Source organism: Ovis aries, chromosome 11 (genome assembly GCF_016772045.2).
Source record: "Ovis aries strain OAR_USU_Benz2616 breed Rambouillet chromosome 11, ARS-UI_Ramb_v3.0, whole genome shotgun sequence".
Lineage (NCBI taxonomy): Eukaryota > Metazoa > Chordata > Mammalia > Artiodactyla > Bovidae > Ovis > Ovis aries.
In genome coordinates this window covers 20,129,123-20,155,069 of record NC_056064.1, presented here as the reverse complement: position 1 = coordinate 20,155,069, position 25,947 = coordinate 20,129,123, and the positions used below count along the sequence as shown (strand labels likewise).

General features: G+C 41.7%; 1 protein-coding gene across 4 annotated transcripts in view; it reads left to right on the top strand.

The window, feature by feature from the left end:
• The window catches only part of FAM222B (family with sequence similarity 222 member B), a 67,713-nt gene that overhangs the window by 30,636 nt on the left and 11,130 nt on the right, over positions 1 to 25,947 (top strand). The window contains exon 1 of one of the 4 annotated variants that reach the window (XM_027975223.2): positions 1,078 to 1,343. The exons of 2 other annotated variants lie outside the window; for them this stretch is intronic. The gene's annotated coding sequence lies outside the window, so the exon portion shown is untranslated. Of the gene's footprint in view, positions 1 to 1,077; positions 24,506 to 25,947 lie in introns of those variants that run through there. One more of the 4 variants, XM_060395285.1, reaches the window with a different exon arrangement.

Here is a 25,947-nt window from a genome sequence, read left to right as displayed (position 1 = left end):
GTTGTATTAGCACTTGGGAACTAAGTAGACTTGTAGAATGTGGTGTAGATTAGTTGCAAGAACTTTGTGGACAAAAATGACAGCGTAGGTAATAACTTACCTTCCCCATTACCGGTTTATTTTTCTTAAACGAACCCCTTCTACTGCTTCACCACTATACCTAGGGAAATATTCTACAATCTTTAGCATATTCCATCCCAGCAGTGTTAGGTTTCTAACACTGACATTAGTGATTGAGGTGTTGATGCAACCTGCCAGTTATGCGGAAGCTATTGCTGAGAGTTTTTTCTAATGTTAAGTGTATGGCTTGAACAGGACTTAGATATTTGTTTCCTAATTGTACTGAAACCTGCTAAGGGAGTGGTTTATTTGGGTTTAACTGGATGTAGATGACTTGAATCTGAGCTGGGTTGGATCCAGCTGTGTGTGTGTGTGTATGGTGTTTGTTGCAGGTGATTTACTGTATCCCTTCTCCCACCGCACCAACTTGCAGATAAATATCTTCCCAATATGTGTCCCCCTCCCCCCTTAATTTCTGCGTCATGGGAAGCAGGAGTTTCAGACAGCGTGGATTGATGTGTGCAGCTGATCTAATATGCAAACCTGAATCTATGCACGGTTATGAGGGAGTGCAGTTGATTAGTCTGAGAAAAGAAGGGTGAGGCGGAGGCCTGGGGAGCGTCTTTTTGCTGTCGAAGGTCTCCGGATGGCTCTTGCTATGCAAGTCTGAGGCACTGACGGAGGTACTGCCTGGATGGGGGTCACTCCTCACACTCAGGCAGGGCGGGGGCGGGGGGCGCAGGGGAAGGGGCTTGGCATCACCTGGCCCAGATGTGGGCTGCTGGGCTGCCGGCCTCCCGGCTTTGGGGTGGGGGCCTGGAGCGAAGGGGCAGCTCTAACAAAGAGGAGCCGTGCCGGGGCCGGGGCGACGGGTGGCTGGCCTATCCCGGGCGGCTGACCTCCCAGTGGGCCTCCACAGTTGGCTGTCGGGTGAGTCGCTCTGCTGGCTCCCTGGCTCGCCATTGGCTGTGCGGACTGGAGGGGGCTCGCGGAGGGCCGGGACGGAGTTGAGGGGGCGGGGCTGGCTTCCGGCGGCGAAGGGGAGCGAGCGGCAGCCGGCTGGGGGAGGGGGTGTCGGCGCGCCGCGGAGTGCTGCGCTCGGAGAGCCTGGCACCCGGAGCAGCCGCCTCCCCCTCCCCCTGCCGGGACCGCTAGAAACCCCTTCTCTTCCGTCTTCCCGGTCTGGGGCCGAGGAGGGCTGAGGTGCCCCAGGCGGGCGGGGCGGAGCCCGAAGCCCCACCGAGCGCTGCGGAGCGAACCTCACCTCCCTTCCAGGGCTCAAGGTGTGTGTGCTTTTTCTATCCTACCCCGACTTCAGCCGACTTAACCTTGTGAGAAAAGGGGAAATGGAATGGGAAGTAAGAGCTCCACGTCTAATCAGTTTATTTTGATTTTCTAATTCTGCCCTTCATTCTTCTTTCCCTCCCTTCATCTCACCCCTGCAGCTGGGTAAGGAGACTCAGGACTCTCCTCTCTTTTTACTGATGTGTAGCTGTCGGTCGCGTAGTAAAATGAACAGAGAAAAGAGGAGCCCTTTCTCGTTTGGCATCTGATGCAGTAAGCCGGAAAAAAGAAAGGACAGGCTAGGATAGGAGTGGGGTTTTGAAACTGTTCTGCATCCGTGTCCATTAAGGCTGTCTTCACCATTTTCCTACTTGGGACTGCCTTAATCAGCAAAAACAGTCTGAAAATGAAGGAGGTGCTAGTGGAAAGAGGGATCAGCCTCCGTCAGATGGTGGTTAAAGGAAATCCTGATAGTTGTTAGCGATTAACTCTTCTAAAGTCTCTCTCCCAAAGTACAGTGTCACCGGCTTTGTGTAGGACTCAGCCCTGTTGGAGAAACCTAGCTTGAGCAAGCAAACTTCCTTACCGTTACTGAAACTTAAAAGTCTCATATTTTTCTCCATCTGTATATTTCCCATTCACAGACTCTCAGAGGGATTAGTTTCTGTCGTCAAAAACCAAACTTTAAACAAATCCAGATGAATTTTAAGTCGTTAATTTTTTTAAAGCACCCGTCATGAATTCAGATGGCTGTATCATTACAATTTATATTTACGTTTTGAGTTCCTTGGCTTCTACAGCTTACGGATCCCTTCTTCCTGAAGGACAGTTCATCTTTGGCCAAAATCAGGAACCTCTTTATCGGTTTTTAACAGAGAGGAGAGATTCCAGTTGAAGAGGTAAAACTCAAAATTTATGATGGCAACAAAGGATGTGTGTGTGTGTTGTGTGTTTTCAGTGGCATTGTTCATGGTAAACTTGCTTTAACTGGGCGTTTTCACCAAAAGTGTTTGGACCAGATTTATCCAAATGTTGATTAGAAAAGAGCTAGAATGCCTGAAGGGATGAATGCCATTTTTTTGGCAGCACTTTGGTAAATATTAATTGAAATGTTGAGAGTTCATTCTTGTAATCCGGGTTCAGTTTCCAGAAATTGTTCTAACTGGAGTTCAGTTTTGAAGATAGAATTGGTATGCTGGAGCTCTTTTAGTTTTAAGATGGATTAATGTTTCTTCTTTGCATTGGTTTATTTTTATCTCTAATCAATAAGGAACAGTTTGGGGTAAAAGCAAATATGATAGAGAATAGGGATGATGGGATAGGAAATCGGTTCAATTGTGGAAACTTACTAGGGATCAGGAAACTTATTATAGTTTTGTTTTGTTTTTTTTAATCTGAAGCAGCCTTAATACAGAGTTGTGCAAAAAAAGTAGATTCATAGTAAACCTTTGTTAGATTTTGGGTTTTTAGTTTATTACCCATTTATCCCTTAAGACTCCATGAATCATATTTAAATTGAAAGGCAAAGAGAATACCCCAGATGTTGTCTTACCCAACTTGTTACTGAGAATGAACTGTTAAAAATCACTTTGAAGCTTTGGCAGCTAGCTATTGTATAAAACAAAGTGCACTTTGATGTCTAAACTATATGGTAACCTGAGAAAGTGACAAAATCCACTTGGAGGCCATGTTAAAGCATATACCACCACTTCAACTTGCTTCTACTAATAACCCCTTATTTGATATCTAGGTGTTATTTTTTGTCTACTCATGAGTGAGCAGCTAATACAGCTTTATAAAGTTACATTACACTTGGCTCACTTAATGTTTTTATATTTCTATTTTCTTGACAGATTTGTGTAATCTATATTTTGCACGGTGCAGTGATTTCCCCAAAGAATTTTCCCCAGGAGACAAAAGGCTATGTATAGAACTAATGATAGGTGTGTATCTATACTGATCTCTAGGTATCATTTAAGGAGGATGGAAATTCAGATTTGGTCATTTGCGAGGAAACAATTATATGAAGCTGTGATATACCATAATCTCTTAAGTTAAGGGGACATGGTGCTGTTGAGGTTCAGTTCGCTGATTTTTCTTTAGCGATCTGTTTTTATCCTGCTTATTTCTGTGAGTCACAGCTTAGGGTGTGTTTTTTCTTTTTTAAGAGGGCCCTATGGTCTCTCTAAAGGGAGACTCAAGCCCAATCCCCCATTCACATCTGAAGTATAAAGTGATCCCCTTGAGAAGGTGAAGGAAAACATTGGACCCTTGGCGTTGTTTGATTCTCATGATAATCAGCTTGAGTGTTGTCAGGTTTGAAACTAGGAAAGACTTGCTCAAGGTGAGAAAATACTAGAGGCAAAAAGACCTAGGAATGCTGCAGTGTGGGAGACTTATTTAGAGACAATGAATGCATTCATATGGAGATGTGACTGGTGGTAGTTTTTCGCTATTCAGCTTTGTCAGTCAGGTGTCTGAGACAATATTTTGTGTGTGTTTAAGCACAACCCCCTCCTCCAAGGGTTGACTTTGCAAGCTGAGTCTTTTAAGGAAGTTGTTTGCTGTCTGAATCCAGAGGGTAGAGGACTTGGTGGAGTCTGTTATCTGTTTATGGCTTAGATAAGGACACGGAATTGATTGCTGGTGAGTTACTGAACTCTTCCTAATGAATGGTTGCTAGGCAAAGTGCATCTCAATCAGTTTAATCCTTCATAGTTTACAGGTCTGCTCTTGGTGAGGGCCAGAGCTGTCTTTCTAATGGTACTGCCCTTCAAGAATCCTGTTGGATGTGCATACATGTCACTCAGTGGTTGAAGAAAAACAAAAAGACTAGAAAAACTAATGTGTTTCATTTCATCCATCTAAAATAACAGCTTTTGGTAACCGGGGTCAGCATTGTCATTAACTTCTCTCCTGGATCAAGTGGTGGGGTGGGGTTGCTCTCCAGTGTTAAGATAACCACTGTTTGATTATCTTTGGGTTTGTAACTAGTAAGGCAGGGAGCTAATACATTCATTTTGGAAACAGGCCAGTGATAACACTGCCCTTGGGCCTGGATGGATGGAAAAATAGGACAGAGTAAACAATTGAGGGCATAAATAATGAATCTTCCAACTGAGCCCTGGGAGAATGAAGGAGATTATCCTCAGAGCTGTTCAATCTGGCGGTGAAAGGGGAAGAGTCCACTGAATTAATTACCCTGACTGTGTTTGATACTGTGCTTATTATGGGATTGTTAGAGCCATTCAAAATAGAGTTGCCTTTTAGATATAAACTATTAATCCATCTTTTTGTTTTTGCTTTGTTTTTTTAAGCCAAACACCCAAATAGCTCATCTGTTTTCTTAGAATCCAGGCCTTTGCTCCCTCCCCCAACTTTGTCCTCTGTGTTAGCATTCTGTGAATAATGGACAGTCCTTTTGTTTGGCCATATCTTAGAATTTTGCTTAATTAGTGATTTCATTATCTGTAAATATATATAGTAATAGAAGAGAGAAGCTGAGCCTGGCTAAAAGGAATTAGGAATTATTTGGTACCTTGAGTACATATTATACTTTGAAATTAAATGTGGGATTGTAGCGAATAATTAGATAACAACTCATAAAAGGTTAAGACAAGAGTTCCTTCAGCCCAAGAATCCTTTCCAGTATTAACATAAATATTTTTACTTTTGGATTAGTTTTCATCCAGTGAATTTAAGTAAGCAGTCTCTTAGTGGTCTCAGCATTTCTCTGAGGTTGGGAAAACTAATGCCTCAAGAATGTCTAAATAACTTAGAAAGTGATTTAGTAGTGAAGCCAGACCCAAAGCCAAGGTCTCTGAATTCTTCCCTGCTCTGAATTTCTAGTATGTTTGGTTCTCTTCTTAAAGAACTCCTTCCAGGGTCCCTGTTTGAAATGATTGAAAGTTTCCTATCTCTGCCCTGAGAAGCTGTTTTTAATTTCTGTTGTTGTGAAGAGAATCCAAAGACCCAAGATGCCATTATCAGTCAAGAGAAGGAGGAATGTTCAAGATGAGATGCTGGAAGAGTGATAGAGATAAAAAGGAAAGGCCAGATTGAAGTTTTATTATATTTTGTCCTGATGGATGGGTGGGGAGAGGGAGCGGGGATCATCATACTGGCTCATTAGATCAAGTTTAGTCATAGACTGAGATTGTTTCATGTAAGCCTAGCTGGAAAGGGCAGGAGGCACCTTTACCAATATACAGGGAGAACTCTAATAGTTACGGATTCATTCTTGATCAGAGAAAACAGTCAGTTCTTGATTATTCATGCAGAAAAGCAAACAGGCAAAGTATAGACAAGTCCAAAGATATTCGTAGGCCATATTTTTAAGCAATAGCTTTAACTTCCTCTGCTTCTTAACTGCAGTTTTCCAGCTGAACAAACTGATTATGTTTGTCTGATCATTCAAGAGCCAAGTAGGTGAGGTTGCCACCAGCTTGGTTTAGCTCAGTTTTGTCTCCTTGAGATGGTTTGTTTTAATATTTTAAGACTTGACCATTGTTATAGGACCTAATTATACCAAGGTCCTATGGAGAACTGAGATTTTCTAGATAAATCGTAGATAAACTAACCCTCGACACTGGCATGTTTCCTTTGTTGGTGTCTTCTTGTCCCACAGATATGCAAATTGTTCATCCTATATGGACAGGCTGTAGGTAGTCAATTCAAAGAAGAACTATTACCAAAGTAAACCCCTCTTCTAACACTGGGATCTGTGGATTCCCCTGATCGGAGCTGTTGGCTAAAATCCATGTACACATTGGGTTGTAATCAAAGAAGTACTATAAATTATAAATTCAAAACTGAGGATTGCTTTAAGTGCTGTTTGGTTGGAAAATGTCTCCCCTCAACTCCTACCCCTTGCTTTTGTTGTTGTTGAAGATCAGTTGAATATTCCAGTAGATTTAAAAGGCAAGGTTTCATAACCAATCGCTACTTCTTGGCACTCAGCAAAGTGGTTTTGAGGATCAGTTGCTGATCTGAGAGAAAATCAGATTTTATGCCACTTGCAGAATTGGAGTGATTTACTCAGCATCGGTGTTGCTTCATAGGAGAATCATAAGCAATTATTGAAAGTGAAAGTGAAGTCGCTCAGTCATGTCTGACTCTTTGCGACCCTATGGACTGTAGCCTACCAGGCTCCTCCATCCATGGGATTTTCCAGGCAATAGTACTGGAGTGGATTGCCATTTTCTTCTCCAGGGGATCTTCCTGACCCAGGGATTGAACCCAGGTCTCCCGCATTGTAGACAGATGCTTTACTGTCTGAGCCACCAGGGAAGTCCATAATTATTAGCAATTATTAGTCACAACTTAATTTTTTTTCCCTCCCAAAAGTTATAGTACCTCTACCATTAGCATTTCGTTTATCAGTTACAATGTAAAGCGTAGGACTTAACCTGTTTTAAAAGGAAAGGGTATCAAGACTGTGAGAAGTTGAAGGCAGCTCATCCCAGGTCACAGTGTATCAGTGGGAAAGGCCCTTTACCTGGGTTCCTGAATGGGCCTTCTGGATCACCCAGCAATGCAGCTGAAAGCAGTTTTACTATTATGAATACATTAGTTTTGTAGCTGTGATGGCACTGGTTTGGCTTTTGCTTATCTTATGCTCCTAGAACCTCTTGCATTCAGCAGAAAGTGGGACCGGTGGATTAATGATGACTCTGTATCTTGGTTTTGACCTGTCCTGGCAGGTGTTAGTGTGCATTCACTAAAGTCCTTTACTGAGGATTTTAGTAGTTAGGCTTCATTCAGTCCTTGTGAGGTATGTTATGATTGGAGTATGATACTGTGTTAGGATATTTCCCCAGAGAGATGAAAGGAACCTTTCCTTTTAAGAGAAGTGCTTTGCCTATTTCCACAGTCTGTGGGACAGTTAAGTTGGAACAAGTTGCTTTTCCAACAAGCTATGTATTTTAATTTTGGTTTCTTCTCCAAGCTGAACAAATGTCCCAACTGAAAACTGTTGTTTTACCGTTCATAGTATGTTCTGGGGAGACTCCTTAGTGCACCTAGAAATGAGAGGCTGATGCCACTCCAGGCTGCACACCAATTTTGTAGCTCTTTAAAATTATGTTTGTTCCAACTCCCTCCTTCCTCCTGTGTATCCCACCTGCTCATCTTTCAGCTCCCGGCCACTAGTTAAAAAAGTATCAAGTTGCCCAGGAAGTTATTTCATTTCCCTGTAAGATGTTATGGAAAACCTAATGAACTTTTTGGCCAACGCTGTACCTACCATTGCTCACGCAGGGAAATGCTAGTCTTTACTAAAGTCATTGCACCCAGCAGCAGTCTTTCTATGTGTGTGCACAGTGGTGGGCTTTGGGCCTCCATTACTTTCTTACATTATTTATTGAAGAATATTTCAGCATTACAGAAACAAAATTTTATTCTTCAAAACAAGTTGATACATTGCTTTTTATTAAATGTACAAGTGCCTAAGAGTTAAACTTGAGAGGGGGGAAAAAACTATTTTAGTTATAGTTTAATTGCTAAAAAAAAAATCTCTTAGGTAATTAAAAGCTGCCTTGTGCTGAAACTAGCAGGTAAAAAGCATGGTAGGAACTGTAGTTCTTCAGTGAGGACCACACGCTGCATGTGCTAAAGTTGCTGCCCCATCCAGTCCCCCTCATCCCCTTACACTGCTTCATTTGTTTTTTTCATAGCATTTCTCACCTTCTAATAGTCTATGTCCCTTACCTATTTATTGTTTGTCTGATCCTCCCACTTGACGTCATGTACAAAGGGAAGCATCATGAAGACAGGAGTTTTTGTTTGTTTTGTTTATTGCTGAGTCCCTAGCTTCTGGAGCAGTGCCTTGCTACATAGTAGGTGCTCAAGAAATATTGGTATGAAATAATTAGAGGAGGTAATCTTTAATAGAATAGATATCTAGGGATTAGAATTGGAATGATGAGAAGAGAATATTATGTTCCTGGAGCTAGTATTAAATTAGGGATCGGATTACTTAACTACTTTAAGGGAAATAACATTTGTGAACAAACTCAAGGATTGAGTTTTAATAATTGGGATTAATTGAGTTTTAATAATTAGGGTTAGTTACCCTAGATTAGAGAAATGATAGACATTTTATAGTATGTAAATATGAAGGAACATTGAATGAAGATAGATGACTAACTCTTACTCATCTTGAAGAGAGCAGAGAAATAGGCTGAAACTTCTGAACAACAAAAATAAAACATGCAGAAGAATTTACTGATTCTAAGGATAAACATTGGAATAGGTAACCAAAGAAGGATGGTTTCTCAGAATGGACTTTTCAGCACTGGTACCATGTTGGAGGCAATGGTGAGACTGGAAAAGAGCACAGAGCCAGGAGTGAGAAAATGTGGTTGTATCCAGGCACTTACTAGCTTTCCCTAGTTTATCTGTGAAAATGGCACTAATGATTCCTGCCCAGTCGATCTCATAGGGCATTTGAGCAACTCAAGTGAGAGAATCAGTATGAAAGCACTTGGAAAATTGTATACCTCTCTACAAACATAAGCGATTGTTAATGATTTTACGGAATCGTCCCCGTAAGTGGTTTAGATTCTTGGAATCTGAAAGTTGGACTTAGTGGTCATCTAGTTCAGATTTTTAGCTACTGAAAATAACTCTTTTTCTGTCACTCTTAATGAATGGGTCCTTGGTTTTGCTTCAGCGTTTCTAGTGCTGTGCCACTGTTGAACAAGCTCAGGTTATTGTTTATGTTCATCTGAAATTGCCTATCTTCAGGCTTTAATCTGTTAGCCTAGCTTTGGTCTTTGGAGCTCAGAGATAAAGCTGCTCCCTCATTCGCATGACAGCTCTCTTGTGACACCTTTATTTGAAATCTTCATCGTTTCTCACCTCGAAATCACTGTAGCCACTCAACTGACTTGTGCCATCTCCCATTTGTCTTTCACACTTGCAGAAGATTTATTTAAAATAGACATCTGATCATGTTACTCTCTTTAAAACCTGTTCCTATCTCCCTTGGTTTCAGGATAAAGTCTGACATTAGCTAATAATAGTTACAACTACCATCATTGAGCACTTTATAAATACAATCTCATTTAATCATTATAGTTACTCTATATGATGTCAGGGCTGCTTTTCTGCTAATTTACTTTTAATCTGCTCTTCTCTCCCTCTAGTATGAAATATAAGGTTCTTCATAATTTAGCACATCAGACTCATCTCCAAGTTTAGCTCATACACCCAGCACTGCCCTCCTCACCCCAGACTACTTGTGGTTCCCCAAACAAGTTGTTTAGTTTTACAGCTGCATGTCTTTCGTTATGCTGGTTTTCTCTGCCTAGAGTAGCCTAACTGTCTCAATCCAGCAAATTCTTGCTCAGCCTTCAATGACCCATATTGTTTTCTCCCATCTTTATAATTGTTTCCTGGAGGTATTTTTTAAAATAATTTTTGTTGTGAAACAATTCTGATTTCCTTCCTCCCTTCATTCCTGCTTGCCTGTCTTCCTTCCTTTCTTGAGGTATAGTTGTTCATACAATGTTATGTTAGTTTCAGGTGTCCAACAATGATTTAAAAAATATATATATATTTATTTGACTGCACTGGGTCTTAGTTGCGGCATGTGGGATCTCGTTCTCTAACCGAGGATCGCACCTGGGCCCTCTCTCGCATTGGGAGCAAGGAATCTTAGCCATTGGACTTCCAGGAAAGTCCCCCAACATAATGATTTGATATTTGTATACATTGTAAAATGATCACATTAGTCACATATCTCATCAGGGATTTTGTCTGCCATATTTGTATTCCTAATACATAGTACTACTATTGCCGTAGTACCTGGTACATCATAGGTGCCTGGTGAACAAATGAATGAATGAATGAATGACATTCCTAGTAAGTGTTCTTCTGTTGGGTTAAACTCTTATGTCACTTTACTGTCCATATTACAGTTTCTAGGTCCCTCTCTTACATCCTAGCCAAGCTATTCTTAGGCTTTCCATATTTCACATCAGAAAATGTTGTATTTTGATGACTAGAGGAAGTAAACTGCAACCTTCCAGAATAACTTCTATTGAAAAGTGTACCAAAGGGACAGGTGGTCCAGCTGCTTCCTTAGGGAAGGTTCTCATTGCATTAATTTCTCTATAAGCAGACAGCACTTTGTACTTGTTTTTCTCTTTTATCTTCTGTCACCTCAGGAGGTTACTGCCTTCTGCCCACTTTACAGATCATTGTAGATACAAAGACCACAGGTTTCTCCTTCTGTTATAAGTGGCTACCTAAGACTGCATAATACCCCTAGGAGTCTTAGTCCCTTGGGCTGTAGACAGAATTGAAAGGCAGAAGGCCTTATAGTAATTCCAGGGAAAAGGGCACAGTTCTTGTCCAGACTTGAAGGCAGGAAGAGTTGGGCAGCAGGAATCTATCAGCTGCAGAGTTCATTCAGAAGCGATTTAATCTTTGCCGTTGAAGTAGATCAGCAATGCCATTTGCCTGTCTAAAAATGAGATTACCCAAGGATTCTCTTACAAGAAGATAAATTATTTGTGTAGCAGCAGCTCCTGGCCTTGCATAGTGTCTCTTTGTCTTACTACCACATGCTAGTGGTACAGGGAGCATCTCATGTATGGTGCTGGGGTGTGGAGACCAGGGCACAGTGCTTTACTTAGTGCATCTGGGAGAAATTTAACAGTTCTTAGCAACTCTCAGCCTAATGGGCTTGGTTATTGTTAAAATCCATCTTTATCAAAGGAAGCATTGGTTAATGATTTTTCTCTTGGCCTAACATGCCTGGGCATTAGCTGGAATTGCCTCGTGATTTGGAGTGGGGAAGCCATGAGAGCAATTTCTTGTTTGTCCACAAATTAGCATTAGCAGTTTCATTTGCAGATTGAAGGAGCAGGAGGAGTGGGCCCTTCGCCAGTTGCAGCTTCCCTCTGACTAGGGCGTTAGTTCAATTATGTCCAATTAACTTTTATTGCAGATAGTGGTGATGATTACTTGCAAGTCAGTTTTTTGGCTGCAGTTATCCTAAGGCTGAAGTATGAACTTAATGGATTTTAATAACCAGAGTGACACATTTCTCCCCCCCACCCCCGCCCCGCCATCCCCCACTGCAGTTAGTTCTTTTTCCAGACTTCTCTTAAAGAGGAGGTCAAAGCATTGTAAAAATCCATCTCAGAATTACAGCATACTGTCCTTTTGAAGAGCTGTGTAGGATCATATTTTAAAAGAATCTATTAGGAACAGCCTTAATGGCTTTTTATATTCTGAGATCATACCCTTGAGTTCATTGCTGCTTGTCCTGGGAGAATAGACTGAGATGGAACTAAATGTCATTCATAGCAGTATGTGCTTGTTGTAAGATTACTGTAATTGGCAAGGTGCATTTTAGTCCTTTGCTTGCATTGGAAATTCTCTTCAGAGTGCAAAAGAAAACTTTTGAGCGCTTTTAAAATCAGTAGGACACTGAGGATATGCTTCTTAATAAGCTCTATAGGAATTTCAGTTTATGATTTTAATAGAAAGTTGCATAATATATTTGGAAACAATCCTTGCTATGTAGAAAAAGAGGGAAGAAACAAAAGAAAATAGTTTTTCTCTAAAGATGGTGAAGTTCCTTTGCTGTTTCCTTTTCTCTATTGCTGTTTGATGATTACCATGAATATGCTTGTAAGCAAAATTTTCTCTTTAACATGAGAAGACAGAAGCTGATTCCAGCTCAGGTTGTTCCCAGGTCTCCAGGTGACTTGCTGCGGCTTTCATTTTGGATGTCGTTCACCTTAGTGTCCTGTTTTGCTAGGCTCTCTTCCCAAGGGCCCATCAGTCGCCTTAGGTGTAGTCATGGATGTGGCTGCATAAAAGTTTTGTTGAGGATAAATTGCCAAGGAGTGCATTTTAAGAATCTGCTTTTGTTAATGTAAGGGAAGGGCAATTCCCTGGCAGCCCAGTGGTAGGACTCTGCACTTTCACTGCCATGGGTCTAGGTTCAACCCTTGATGGGGAACTAAGATCCCATAAGCCTCGTGGCCAGAAAAAAAATGAGGAAGGAAAGTTCATGGCTGCTTGGAGACAGGCTGTAATATAGCTGTTCTCCAAAACTTCCATAATCACCCTAAATAAGAAAGAAGAGGAAAGGATGAATGATAAACATCATCTTTGTACTGCTTCAAAGCTCTTCATTGATTGTTACTGAAAACCTTTCTGCTGTAGAATATCTAAGGCTCTGCCTGCCAGCTGCCATTGGTGTGAAAGTGGAGAAGCTGGTAATAGTTGCTACATTTCAAGAAGTCTGGAGATAAAGCTTATGATGTTATTCGAAACTTTTTATATAGTGGGAGGAAAGAGTGTAAAAACCGTGTTCCACTCCAGAAGGTTTGAGAAGGTTTTGCATTGGAGCATAGGGGAGTTACATGTGTTTAGAAAGAAAGGCCTTCAAAAAACTCTTATTAAAACATGAGCTTGGTGGGGATGTTAGCGAATGCCAGGCCTGAAGAAAGGAGGATCATTAATAGTGCCTCCTTCAGGATAAGACATTTCTTTTGGAATCTTTCTAAAGGTGAAATTCTCCATCTTCAGGGTAGGAGAGTTGCGTGAATGCCACTTAGGGGAAGGACTGCCAGAACAGAGTTGAGGCTGGGAGAGAGTTGTAAGTGCAGACACAGGAGAAAGTATTATTCAGATAAATACTGAAAAGAAATTAGAAGTTAGAAGTAAGAGGTAGAAAGATACATACAGGAAACCTATTCCAGATGGCAAGAACCCCAGCGTCAGTACTCACCAATTCAGAGTTGAGTCACCTGCATTAAAACACAATGAGAATGGTTTCCACAGACCATGCTCTTCAACTCTTCTTTTTGATCTCTTACCCTCCTCCAGATTTCAGCACTGCTATCTTGGTTATTTTTGGTGTGTTTGTTTGTTTTAACAATTTTAATTAAAAAATTCAGAAACAATCTCAAATTTATAGAAAAGTTGCAAGTACAGTACAAAGAGTATTTTTCTTCCTTGAATCATTTGAGAGTAAGTTGCTCACTTGATTCTCCATCATCCCTGAATACGTTAGTTTTTGCAAAGAATATTCTCCAACATTATCACAATGCAACCATCAAAAGCAGGAAGTTAATGGTGACAACATTATCATCATATAATTCTCAGCACCCCCCTCAAATGTTCCTAGTTGTACCGGTAATGCTCTTTATTACAAAAAAGATCATACCTTGCATTTAGTTCTTCTTTTTGGTCTCCTTCAATCTGGAACAGTTTCTCAGGCCTCCTTTGACATTCATGACTTTGACAACTGTCAGCAGTTGTTTTGTAGAAAGTCCTTAGTTTGAGGCTCTGTAATGGTTCCTCATGTTTAATTTAGGTTGTAGATCTTCAATAGGAATATCACAGGAATGATGCTGTGTTCTTCATTGCATACGTTTCAGAAATGCAGAGTTTTTATTTGTCTCATTACTGAGAGTGTTTGATCACTTGATTAAGCTGGTTCCTTATAGGCATTTCCAGTGTAAAGTTGCTCTTCCCTTTGTAATTAATATTTTGGGAGGAGACAATTCAAAACTATGCAAACATCATTTTCCTTTTAAGCCTTTCAGTTTACTAGTTTATTTACATTAGTATGGGCTCATGATTTCCTATGTTAGTCAACTTATTACAGCTCATTTGGTAAAGAATCCGCCTGCAATGCAGGAGACCTGGGTTCGATCCCTAGGTTGGGAAGATATCCTGGAGAAGGAACAGCTACCCACTCCAGTATTCTGGCCTGGAGAATTCCATAGACTCAGTCCATGGGGTCACAAAGAGTTGGACACAACTGAGTGACTTTCACTTTGATTACATTTTATTAAATTTAGCCTATCTTTATTTGTTTTGATATTCAGATTATCTCAGATTTTGCCAGTAAATCAAGAAAAAAAATTTAACAGAAAGGTGCCTAAGTGATTTACTGTCTTTTTATTGCAAAGGGTTGGTTGGCACTAACCCAGACTAACATCTTATGAACAGTGGTAGAAAACAGAAGTCTCTAATTACTCTGTTCCTAGTATATGCCTCCTTCACTCAGTGCATCCCCTCTGTGTTCCCTCTGATTTCTGCTGTGTAAACTTCTCTTTCTGGAGTTTCCCTCACCAGTTGAGCATCCTCTCACTTCTGTCGTCTTTGACATGTCACTGTTACTCTTTGAGCACTTTCTTTCCTGCGCTGTAATATGTACCAGACTCATCTAGTATTTTCTCTGCCTCAGCCATTTCTCCAAAGGCCTTTGTTCCTGTTAGTGGAGAATTTAGTAATTAGAAGCCAAGATCTGAGCAGACCCTGTTGGGGCTCATTGCTATTGAATGAGAGGTAGTCACTGCATCCGCCCCTGCTGGGGGGCCTCTCACACCACTTGAGGTCTGGCTCCCCACATCAGGGCTCACCACCTGCATCTTTGTGGATACTTTCCTCACTCTGCACTCTGTTTGGGTACCTTCTGTTTCTTATCCAGTTGAAACGACCTGACAGAGGGAACTGGGTGAAAGTTGGTTAGGACACTTAATTGGTGAGGGAGACCTCAGAGCGAGAAGTTGACAGAGTAGAAATTAGGGCTTTAAATGGGTGTCCCGAGTGAAGGAGGCATGCACCAGGAGTAGAAGAGTTGAGAACTTGTGTTCTGCCCCTGTCGATAAGATGTTCATTTGGTAGTGCTAGCCATTTCTTGAAGGTATCTTTGAGATAAAGGAAGGCAGAGTTTGGATGTCTGTAAGATAAACCAGATATTTATATAATTTTTCCTGATTCACTCAATGCTAAAGTAATCTTGAGTTAAATTGTTCTGTTTGGGTGGGACTTGATATTTGGTATAAGACTTATTTGACCAGTTAGAACCAGTCACCCACTGACAAATAACAGTGCTGAATGATTATGGAATTTCTCAGGGCCAGTCTGCTAATGGGTTGATCTGTGAATGAGTTATGGTACCTTGTGTCCTTGAAAAATTTAAAGAGCTATTTTGTGAGTTTTTGTTTTGTTTCCCAGGCAGTTCCTGAAATGAGGAAGCCTCCTAAAGCTAAGTTCAGAATCTCATTTTTGTGAGTGTTTACTCTGGCTATTAAAAGTATTCTTCCAGCACAAATAGGGACTGTCTCTCTCTCCTTCCTTCTTCCTATGGCTGTAGCCAGTATTCTGAATTTTATTAGCTAGTTCTGAGAGTTTGCAGGGTGTGGGAGAAGGGGTTGCTCTTCTTCCTCAGTAAGCTGTCAGTTCTTAGGTCCTTTGGAGGTTTAACAGCCTTTCCTGCTTTCAGAGACACCTTGAGCCTCAGAAGCTTGGTAATTCCTTGGGTATGTGGAATAAAGCTTCAGGTGATAGTGCTGCCGCTGCTGTTGTTGCTAAGTCACTTCAGTCGTGTCCGACTCTGCGCGACCCCGTAGTCGGCCGCCCACCGGGCTCCCCCATCCCTGGGATTCTCCAGGCAAGAACACTGGAGTGGGTTGCCATTTCCTTCTCCAATGTGTAAAAGTGAAAAGTGAAAGTGAAGTCGCTCAGTTGTGTCCGACTCTTTGCGGCCCCATGGAGGCTCAGTGAAATGGCAAGGTAAAATCTTTTGATTTTCACTAAGGCTGTAGAAACCCTCCCCCAAAGTTGTTATACATCAGAATTCCTCAAACTCTACTCAGGCTGGGGCAGAAGTGTAAGTTACTCAGTCGTGTCTGACTCTTTGGGACCCCAAGGGTCCCAAAGTGTATGGAATTCTCCAGGTCAGAATACGGGAGTGGGGGCAGAAGGAAGGACCTAAATGAACAGAACGATTTAGTATGTCAGTCATGCCTTGTTCTGTAACCTTAAAATCTGCCTGTTGCCACACTAACCCTGGATGGCAGCAGACTAGAGATACAGTGAAGGGCAGTATGTTTACTGTAAGCATTAACATTCCCTGCCTGCCCTGAACTTACCAGCCTTACTGAAACTCTACACTAGAAACCTAAGGCACATAAGCTCAAGGCATTGTGTACAGAGAACTGGTTCTAAGAAGTGACAGACCAAATGAATACCCAGTAGGTAGAGTAGATGCATAGCCGTGAGAAAGCGTGAGCTCCTTTTCCCCCTTGAACTCAGAACTCCTTAAAGAGCAGAGAGATGCTTCCTGTCAGAGACCTCGGTTGGCTCTGTGATGCCCAGCTTCCATCATAATGTGAGTGTCCAAAGTGGAAACCAACTTAGAAAAGGTATGAGTTGAGAGTACGTTCAGAGTTAGTCAGGGTTGACTTCTCCCATTCAGGAAAGAGCCTGAGAATAGGAGGGGAAGAGTTTCCTGAACAAGGGTAGCTTGAGAGCGAGAGGTAACTGTTGATCATTACTTGTAGTATTCTCTGGTACACTTTTCCTCAGTGTTCATGATAAAGCTTTCTCCTGGGAAAAAGTCTGACCACTCAAACCTAAAGCTTTCCTTTGCCTTTATGTAGTTACTTTCCCAGTGCATTCTTACGCTGGTTATAGTTGTTCCCCCAGTCCTTTTTTTTGGAAAGGAATTTTCACTGAAAGCCGTTTCCGAAGTGTTAGACTAGCCAAAGTCTAACAGTGTTACAGAGTGAAGAGCTGATCTGCGGCAGGTAGTTCCCCAAATCCATAGGAGAGTCAGTAATTACATTTACACTTAAAAGACAAAGCCCATGGCCTAGAATTGTATGTTTTTGTCGTATATAATAGTGTAGGAAGAGGGCTATGATAGGTGCTCAATAAATATTGGCTTGAGAGGCAGCTGTGGTATGGTGCAGCGTTTTCTGAACATCTTTGTACCCACAATGAAGACTGCATCCCAATGAATGCGCTCATAATTTAAATAACTGGGACACAGTCATGAAACAATAAGCATTCTTGACTGTTACTTTGTGGGTTTTTTTTTTGTTTTTTTTTTTTTAAAGCTTGTGGATTAGAAAATATTTGTCTCATGGAATGAGCTGCAGGTCTGGGAGTTAAGACAGAGACTGTCATGTGAGGTTCACCATCCCAGCTGTGTGTCACCGGACAAGTTACCTAACCTTTCTGAACCTGGGTTTCCTAATCTGTGGAAAGGGAATGATACTTACTCCATCTGGATTAAAAGCTTGCTTTCAATTTCAAGTGAAATAAAGTATGCAAACATGTTTCAGAGTGTAAAGAACTATAGAGTCTAAGAGGATGGTTTAGTTCTGGTGGCAAAATAAAAAGTGACCTGGATTTTGATAGATTATTGGATAGATTAGCCAACATTTAAACAGTCTTCACACTGGTGTCCTAAACACTTGCGTATATTAAACTCATTTAATCGTTAAAATGATCCCATGAAGCAGGTAACATTTTACAGATGAAGTTTTCTCCCCCAGGGTCACACAACTGGTAGGGAGCAGAGACCTCAGTCTTGCCTAGTTCTAATTCAAACCCAGTCTTGTCTCTTAGCCACTTCAATGTTGTGCCTCTTGTTAATCCAGGTTTCTTCAGGTAATTTGAGCTGCACTGGACGCTTCTCTGTATGTGAATTTTCTGCTGTTGAAACCCTACCAGAAAATGACTGCCCTTGCCACCCAGTTTCTTCCTAAATTCTGTTGACTTCTTTGGCTCTCTTGGTTTTATAATCAAGAAATGAAAGCTGAGTAGAATGTTATCCTAAACTAGATAGTCCAGGAGTGAGAATTCATCCCCACAGAGTGCTGTAATGCATGTTGTGGTCAAATACAAATGACTTCATAATTTTCTCGTATATATAATAAATTTTACAAAATTATTATTATACCATATTTATGTATTATATGTACTTTTTAAACCCAGCACTTATAAGCATTTTTTATCTTTAGATATTCTTTACTGATATATAATATATTTGATTTGGGAGGCTTATACTAATTTCATTAGATGAATATCCCATAATTTATATAATGATTTCCTTGCCTTTGGACATTTAGATTGTTGGAGTTTTCACACAGTTATGAACCATACTGTAGTGAAGAGAGTTGTGTGAAAATCTTTGTTTACATTTCTGATTATTTCCTCAAGTTAGGCTTTTTAGAAGTATGATTATATCAAAGAGTATGAGTATTTTAAAAACTGCTCATATTTATTTTTAGAAATTGTGTCAATTTAGCATCTCACTTTAGTGAGTTTTCACTGAATCCTTGACTCCGTGTGATTTAGACTTTTTTTCAAACATGTTTGTCAATTTGTAAGCAAAAAATAAAATGTCATCTGTTTAATTTACATTTCTTTAATTATTAGATAGTTGCACCATTTCCTTGTGTGTTTGGAGTTGCTTACATTTCTCCAACAACTTTGATGGAATTCATGTCTTCACTCCACTAACATACACTCATTCACATGTTGCTGTCTCCTTCTCTGCTTCAGCACCTGTTCAAAATTTCATTAAAACATTCTCTGCAGTTTTGACAAACTATCCTCTTAAGTATAAACCAATGTTACTCAGTACATAGCAAAAATACGTGTTTATAAATTTCTCTCAAAACTTCTGAACACAGCAGTGAGCTTTGGGTGATGCAGTTTAGACCCAGAAAAGGGAGACACCTGGGCACCAGGGTGAAGAAACACACACAGACCCAAACACTCTGATTTAGACTTGTTTTAGAATAATACCTTGTAGTTCTGTACTCGAAATGGGGCAGCCTTATAAAAAAGAATGAAGTAATGCCATTCGTAGCAACATAGCTGGACCTAGAGATTATCGTTGGAGAAAGCAATGGCACCCCACTCCAGTACTCTTGCCTGAAAAATCCCATGGACAGAGGAGCCTGGTGGGCTGCAGTCCATGGGGTCGCTAAGAGTCGGACACGACTGGAGTGACTTAGCAGCAGCAGCAGCAGCAGCAGCAGAGATTATCGTACAAAGTGAAATAAGTCAGAAAGGGAAAGAGAAGGGGAGCTCCCTGGTGACCTGGTGGTTGGGATTCTGGGCTTTCACTGCCATGGCCTGGGTTTGATCCCTGACCAGGGAACTGAAGGTCCCCCAAGCCGTGTGGCACAGCAAAAAAGAAAAGAAAGACAAATACCATATGCTGTCACTTGTATGTGGAATCTAGAATATGACACAAATGAACTTATTTATGAATCAGAATCAGACTTACAGACAGGGTACAGATTTGTAGTTGCCAAGGCAGGGGCCGCGGGGGCAAGGTGGATTGGGAGTTTGGGATTAGCAGATGCTAACTATTATTGTATATAGAATGGATACACAGTAAGGTCCTAATGAAAAGAGTACGAAAAAAAATGTATATATATGTAGAACTGAATCACTGGTGCACAGCAGAAATTAACACAATGTTTAAATCAACTATATTTCAGTAAAATATATATATATTTTTAATGTGGCAGGCTTTCTAAACGCCCTTAAGTCTCTTAAATTTCTATCCCCCTTCAAACTTGAAAGCCAGACTGTAGACTGAGGTAGAGGCCTCCTCTGGGCCAGCGAGTCCCTGGAGAACGTGGCCTGCGTGCAGTTGAGGGAGCAGGAAGGGCCTGCGTAAGCCGCGTGTTTAACTGCTCTTTGAACACATGCTTGCCAAGATTTTTAAACAGCCTGCTACATTCTTAAAATTCTTTTTCCATGTTGTGACTTTGATCTGTAAGATTACAGAAGCTATACTGAGGACCTGCCTTTTTTCATTTTTATCAGAATAAATGCCTGTCTATGGTGTGACTTGTTTTAAGCTCAGTCAGTGCCTATTGAAGGACTTTTTAGACACTCTGAGCCTTAAAATCGCTCCCAACTTTGATATCTTTCCTACAGATTTCCTTTTTTAACTCAGTTGCCTCAGTTTCCCCATCTGAATGTGAGAGCTGTGCTTCTCTAGCAGCTTTTCATGAACTCATGGGGGATGCAGGCCTTTGAAGATTAAAAATTGCCACATAATTATAGGTTATTTGCTGAATTATATTTCATCTGAGTAATAATCAAAAGCTTTCTGATTTGGTACAGGTTTCTACGGGAAATTGTAAAAGGGAAAGAATCCAATATTTGTGTATTATCGCAAGGAAGCAGTTTCTTCTGATTTCTTATTAATCTCTTTGTCTTGCTGTGCACAGTCCCAGGTACTTATGAGTAAAATCCTACGAACCTGACAGCTCTGCCTGTGATTATGAATGTGGTTAAGTACAAAGGTTGTCAGTCTTTCTAAAATGGTTCAGCTTAAGTTATAGTGATACAGCCCTGTTAGGAAACTGAAGGCTATTAACAAGAACTGCAAATTCTGATTTATTTAGCAGCTTGTAACCTTCATTTCACATTTTTAGGAACACTGATTTCTACCTAATGGTAATTAATGTGCAGAAGCCAGCAGATACTTTTCAGTACAATGCAAAAGTAGTACCTGGGCCTTTTTTTTTTAAGAACCTAGGCAGTTTTTGTCTCTTCTGCTCCCTCATTCCCAGAGTAAAGGCACCTGTGTACACACCGGCACAGACACTTTTTGGCACTTGTGTTATTCATGTGTTTCAAGGACCTAAATTCAGATAAATTCCAGACCCTGGGATTAAAGTATATGCTGTTCTTTTGGAATGTGAGCCAGCAGTATTTATTAAACATCTGTTACATGAATAATCTTGGTCCTGACCCTGTAACTGGGAAGGATAAATAAAAGATAGTCTTCAGAAGCTCAAGTTGAAAGGTTAGAATGTCCAGGGCAAATACTTTCTTGCGACCTGAATAACAAATTCAGGAGAAAGCAAGCACTTGGGTCCTTAGATGAAATAAATAATGAGAGGATCCAGGAAAGAAAGCTCATGCTAAAGAAAGCACTGGCAGAGAAAGCACCTTTAGTGACACGTGGTGGGGTGGGATGGAGGGAATAGGATAGGAACAGGACCTTTTGTGATGGGTCTTAAAGGGTAGTTAGAAATAATGTTTCCAAACCCCTTGAGCCTCCTGTGTTCAGCTTTGTGGAGGTGGTTTGCAGCAGGGGTAGTTCAGGGCTTGCAACAAAATTAGTCCAGAGGGACCGTCCATCTTTCTCACCTGCTCTTTATCCCAGCTTAGAGTTGTGAGGTCTCAGTTGCTGGTGATAAGTCCCCTATTGTGTTAAAGACAGAGAAGAAAGATGCCTTTGAGCAATGACTGAATGTTATTGAGATTGGGTTAGTAGTGACAAGTACAAGGTAGTTGGAAGTTGCCAGTTACCTGGACTGACAGAATTATTTGTTTGAATAGATGATTTTAGTGACACAGACCTTAAAGAAGACTGGTTATGCAGAGTCTGGTTTGATGAACATGTAATATTTTACCGTCTTTGTCCCTGTTTGTTTTCCCCAGAGCAGTATTCCCTTCGGTTTTTAACCTAATTTCTTGGACCCCAGGAGTAAAGGAATGGGGAGCAGTAAGATGAGAATTCTACCCCCACTACTGAAAAGCAGTCTTTTTAGATAAGCCTTTACCTCATGGATGAGAAAACTTAGTAGTCAAAGATAGTGATGACTCTTTTAATGAATGCAGTTTCTCAGGGTTAATCATACTCTCTCAAGATGCATGGACTGAGGATTTTCACTGTTGGGTATATTTTATAAAGTGGAGTCTGGTAACAAGGGGGCATAACATTTTCTTTTTTTACTTGGGATTTCAGAGATGGCACTGCTCTCAATTTCATTTTTTTAATTAAAATCCATCAATGGCAGATTTAAAATTTTGAACCACAGCATGAATCAGAAATTGGATTTGTCAACCTTTACTTTTGGGGAAGTGGTAATTCTTTTTGAAAGTTGGGTTGAAGGCAGAGAAAGAGAAGGAAAGCAGGAGAGAGTCTTGGAAATAAGGGTATTGGAAGGCACGAGGCTATGGGTGGGAGACTCTCCTGGGGGGTCATGACTCTCCATCACTTCACCCCCGACTCCCAAGTAAAAAAATCTTTGCTAGTATTTTATCTCCCCTCCTTTTCTCACTAAAAAAAAAAAGAGAGAGGCGTCTTTCTTTTCCTTATTTTCTACCCTCCAGTGGTTGTTAAGCATAAACAGGGACAAACAGTACAAACAGCTGAGGTTTTCCTACCGGCACAAACCTGTCCCAAGGCAGAGATGGCCCTTTATCAGATGCCACCCAGGAAAGCAGAGAGTGTGACCTCACAACTCTAATAAAACCTCTGTTAACCTTGGTGAGGTGGGGGAGTTGTGGGGGGCACAGATGAAAGTCCTTTTGAATTTTCCCAGTGGGGTCAGAGTTTTGTTCCTTTACTTAGAGGTAGTCTGGGGAGAGCCAGCACTTGTGCAAACGCCCCAGGAGGGTCTGAACACCTTAGTTCTGTGCTCACTATGATGCTGTCGTCCCCCTGGTTAGGGAGCAGACCAGCTGGTGGTGGGAAAGCTGGCTGAGACACACAGAGAGGCTCTGCCAAGGAGATCTTTTTTCTTTCTCTGTGATGTCTGCAGCTCATTTGGCCTGAGCACCAGGTTGCTACTTGATGCTGTTCAGAAGTCAGGATTTGAATTTTGAGGCCCTTTCAGAGAAGCTAGAGGTAATGTTGATTTCTGGGTCTAATTGTGCTTGTGGAAGTTATCAGCTGTAACTTATATTGGAATATACATTTAAGAAAAAGCCAGATGGTAATCAAAATGTGTGAGTGGCTTGAAGTTTTTAAATAAGAGGCTTGTACTCAGCTGCCAAGCCTCCAGAGAAGTGCTTTGTACAGTGCATCCCTGCTTTCCAGTAGCTTGTGGAAGCAAGTTGCTTTCTTCCTATTTCCTCACAACTCTTGTGAACCTTGCCACATTCTCTGTCTTCCCTGCCCTGGCAGAAATATATTCCTGACTTCAGTAAAACAACTCAGGGGGCTTGAAGATTTCCTTAGTTCAAGAGGCAGTCTTTTGGAAAGGATGACAGGTCCCTGAACTCGCAAAGGAAGTGTGCGCAGACGAGGGGCTGTGCTCTTGGCAGCCCAGATAATGCCAGTAAGGGCTCAGGAGTTAGACTTGCTGGGGGTTTCTGGTTGGGAACATAATCATCGAAGGTCCCAAACTCTGGGACTGCTTCCTGCTCAGACTAAAAACTGACTTTCTGGAGTCTTTACAGAACTCACCTCTTATTTTTGTTCCTTTGTTTGCCCTCAGTAAATCACTAATGCCTTTTGCCACAGTTCAGCTGGCTTAAATCTCTCCTGTTCTTCCTGTTGAAATACAGAGTTGTGGCTTGAAGGGCAGTATGTTATGGTCAGCTCTTTAGGATCCACAACCCCCACTTGTCTCATGGTTGTAGGCATCAGGATTTGCTAGGTCTGTCAGAGATTACAGTGATCATTCGTAGATTAGTTCCTTCTAAAAAGTACAGGGAGATAGTGTGTCTGCAAAACAGCTGAATGAATGTGTATTTTGTACCTCTGTCATCACAGTCTCTTGGCTTTCTAGGTGAAGTACAAGGCCTGGAGGTGGGAGTGTGCTTGGCTCGTTGGAAGAGCTCCAAGGAGACCACAGTGGCTGGAATTAGAGTCAGCAAAAGGGTCAGAGGAGGTTAGAAGATAAGGTCAGATACGTGATAGTAACAGATCATTGAAGGCCTTGTGGGCCATGTTTGGATTTTGTATTTTATTCTGAGTGAGAGGGGAAGTCGTTGAAGATTTTTGAGCTGATATGGTTTCCAATTAAAAAAATAAATTACTCTGGCTGCGGTGTGGAGAATAGATTGGGTGATAGGAGCAGGGGTGGAACAGAGAGAAAGGTCATTTGGAAAGCTGTTGTCATAATCCAGGCTAGAGATGATGAGACGACAAGTGAAATTATTGCCTATCTCCAAGAAAGGTTGGGAGACCTCAGGAAGAAAACATCACTAAAGCCCCTCATACAACTCTGCACGGTACTAGGCTCCAGTATTTGTTAATTCTCTTCCTTTCCTTGGAGTTTGCCCTCAGCTGTATTAGGACCACAGGGGAGAGGTTGTTAAACAGAGATCAGCGTTCGCCGGGGAGGGTTGTAAGCAGTACCTCAGTCGTTTGCTAACAGAAGACTTTCTGTTTCTCAAGGCACTGCAGTTGGCACACTGTTCATTCTGTCATCCCACCCACCAGAGACCTGAAAAGACCGAATCTGTGCCAGAACTCCGGGGCAGCTCTGTTCCCGTTGAGGCTTTCACGCTTCAGTTCTTTCTGCAGTTGCTATCTTAGACACAGTCTGAGCAGCCTCTTTCACAAAGTATCTTTTCAGCTACCTGGCCTTGCAAGCTGGAGCTCTCTGATGCTCATCGTGACAAGGTAGTTTTCACATACCTGAGAGGACCCTTTAAGGGAAAGAAAGAGGTTTTGTGGTCTTTGTTTAACATTTGAGCCTCCCCTTCACCCCTCCCCACCCCCCAGCCCACACCATTCCTCTTTTGTTGTGATCTGAAAGCCTTAATACCAAGCCATCCTGATTTCTGGGGTTTGCAGTGTGGGAAAGGAATTCAGTATGATTTAGTACGTTACAGTTGTTTGGGAAACGTGTATTCCATGGCTATACCACCCTGAACGCGCCTGATCTTGAAGTTAAGCAGGATCGGGCCTGGTTAGTACTTGGATGGGAGAGAAGCGTGGTCCTTGGTACATGGGGAGCTTGACTTGTTGACAAAGCTTCCTTCCCTCCAGAAGGCTACATCAGTGTTTGCTTGCTTGGGCTGTGTGTGTGTTGTTGGAAGACTTCACTGATGAAACCATGCCATCTTGTTACAACATCAGAATCACCTGCCCAAAGAGGGCTGCTGGCAGCCTACCACTTTCTTGATTTACCCTGGGAGCAAAGCAGTTTCTTTTTCCTTTTTTGGGGGGAGGTGGCTCTGGAGGTCTAACTGTGTGAAAGGCCATGGGAAGGTGAATCCTCAGAAACTTGCAGACAGAATTTGCTTTAATAGTAGTTAGTCTCATCTCCTAGGATGCTCTTATTCCTTCTTTTTAAAAGTAAGTTCAGGCGAATTCCCTGGTGGTCCAATGGTCAGGACTCTGCCCTTTCACTGCCTAGGGCCCAAATTCAGTCCCTGGTTGGCAAGCTTAAGATCCTGCAAGCTGAGTGTTACGGCCAAAAAAAAAAAGTCAGCTCAGATTACCAGGGTCACAAGTTGGACTTGGGGTGTCTTTGTGTCTCATATTCTGTACTGTTTCTGGAAGTGTCTGGCTGCCCCGGCCCCCAGCCAGGTCTGAATAGACTGAGCTGGGCCCCCCTGAGGATGACCTGTCTTTAGGAACGCTGTTCTGTCTTTAGGGAGAAATCGTCTTTTCCTTCACCTCAGTTGGGCTGTGCCCTAGCCTTTCTGTGCCTGCCTTAGCTGGGGCACGGAGGAGAGCCAGCATACCATTTATGTGGCTACCATGTGGGCTTACCCGAAAGCCATGAGGAGAGGCAGCCTATGGGAAATGCAAGAAAGTGAGTGTGTCCGTAGCTTGTGAACATAAAGACCTTCAGTGGTTTGTGTAGACTGGCATTTTCTAGTTTTCATTTTCCCCATCCAGGCATCTGTGCTGACTGAAATATTTGAGCCATAGCAATAATAGAGAGCAAGTTGTTTCTACAGATAAAGACATGGATATATTTTCGTCCTACATGCTGCTAATTAAATTGCTTATCTCTCTAAACTTGGGCCTCTGCGGCTGATGTCCGATGTCCCTGGTATCTTCCTGGGGTGAGTTGCTTTGTGCTCCATGACCTTGTTTTTTTGTTGTTCCAG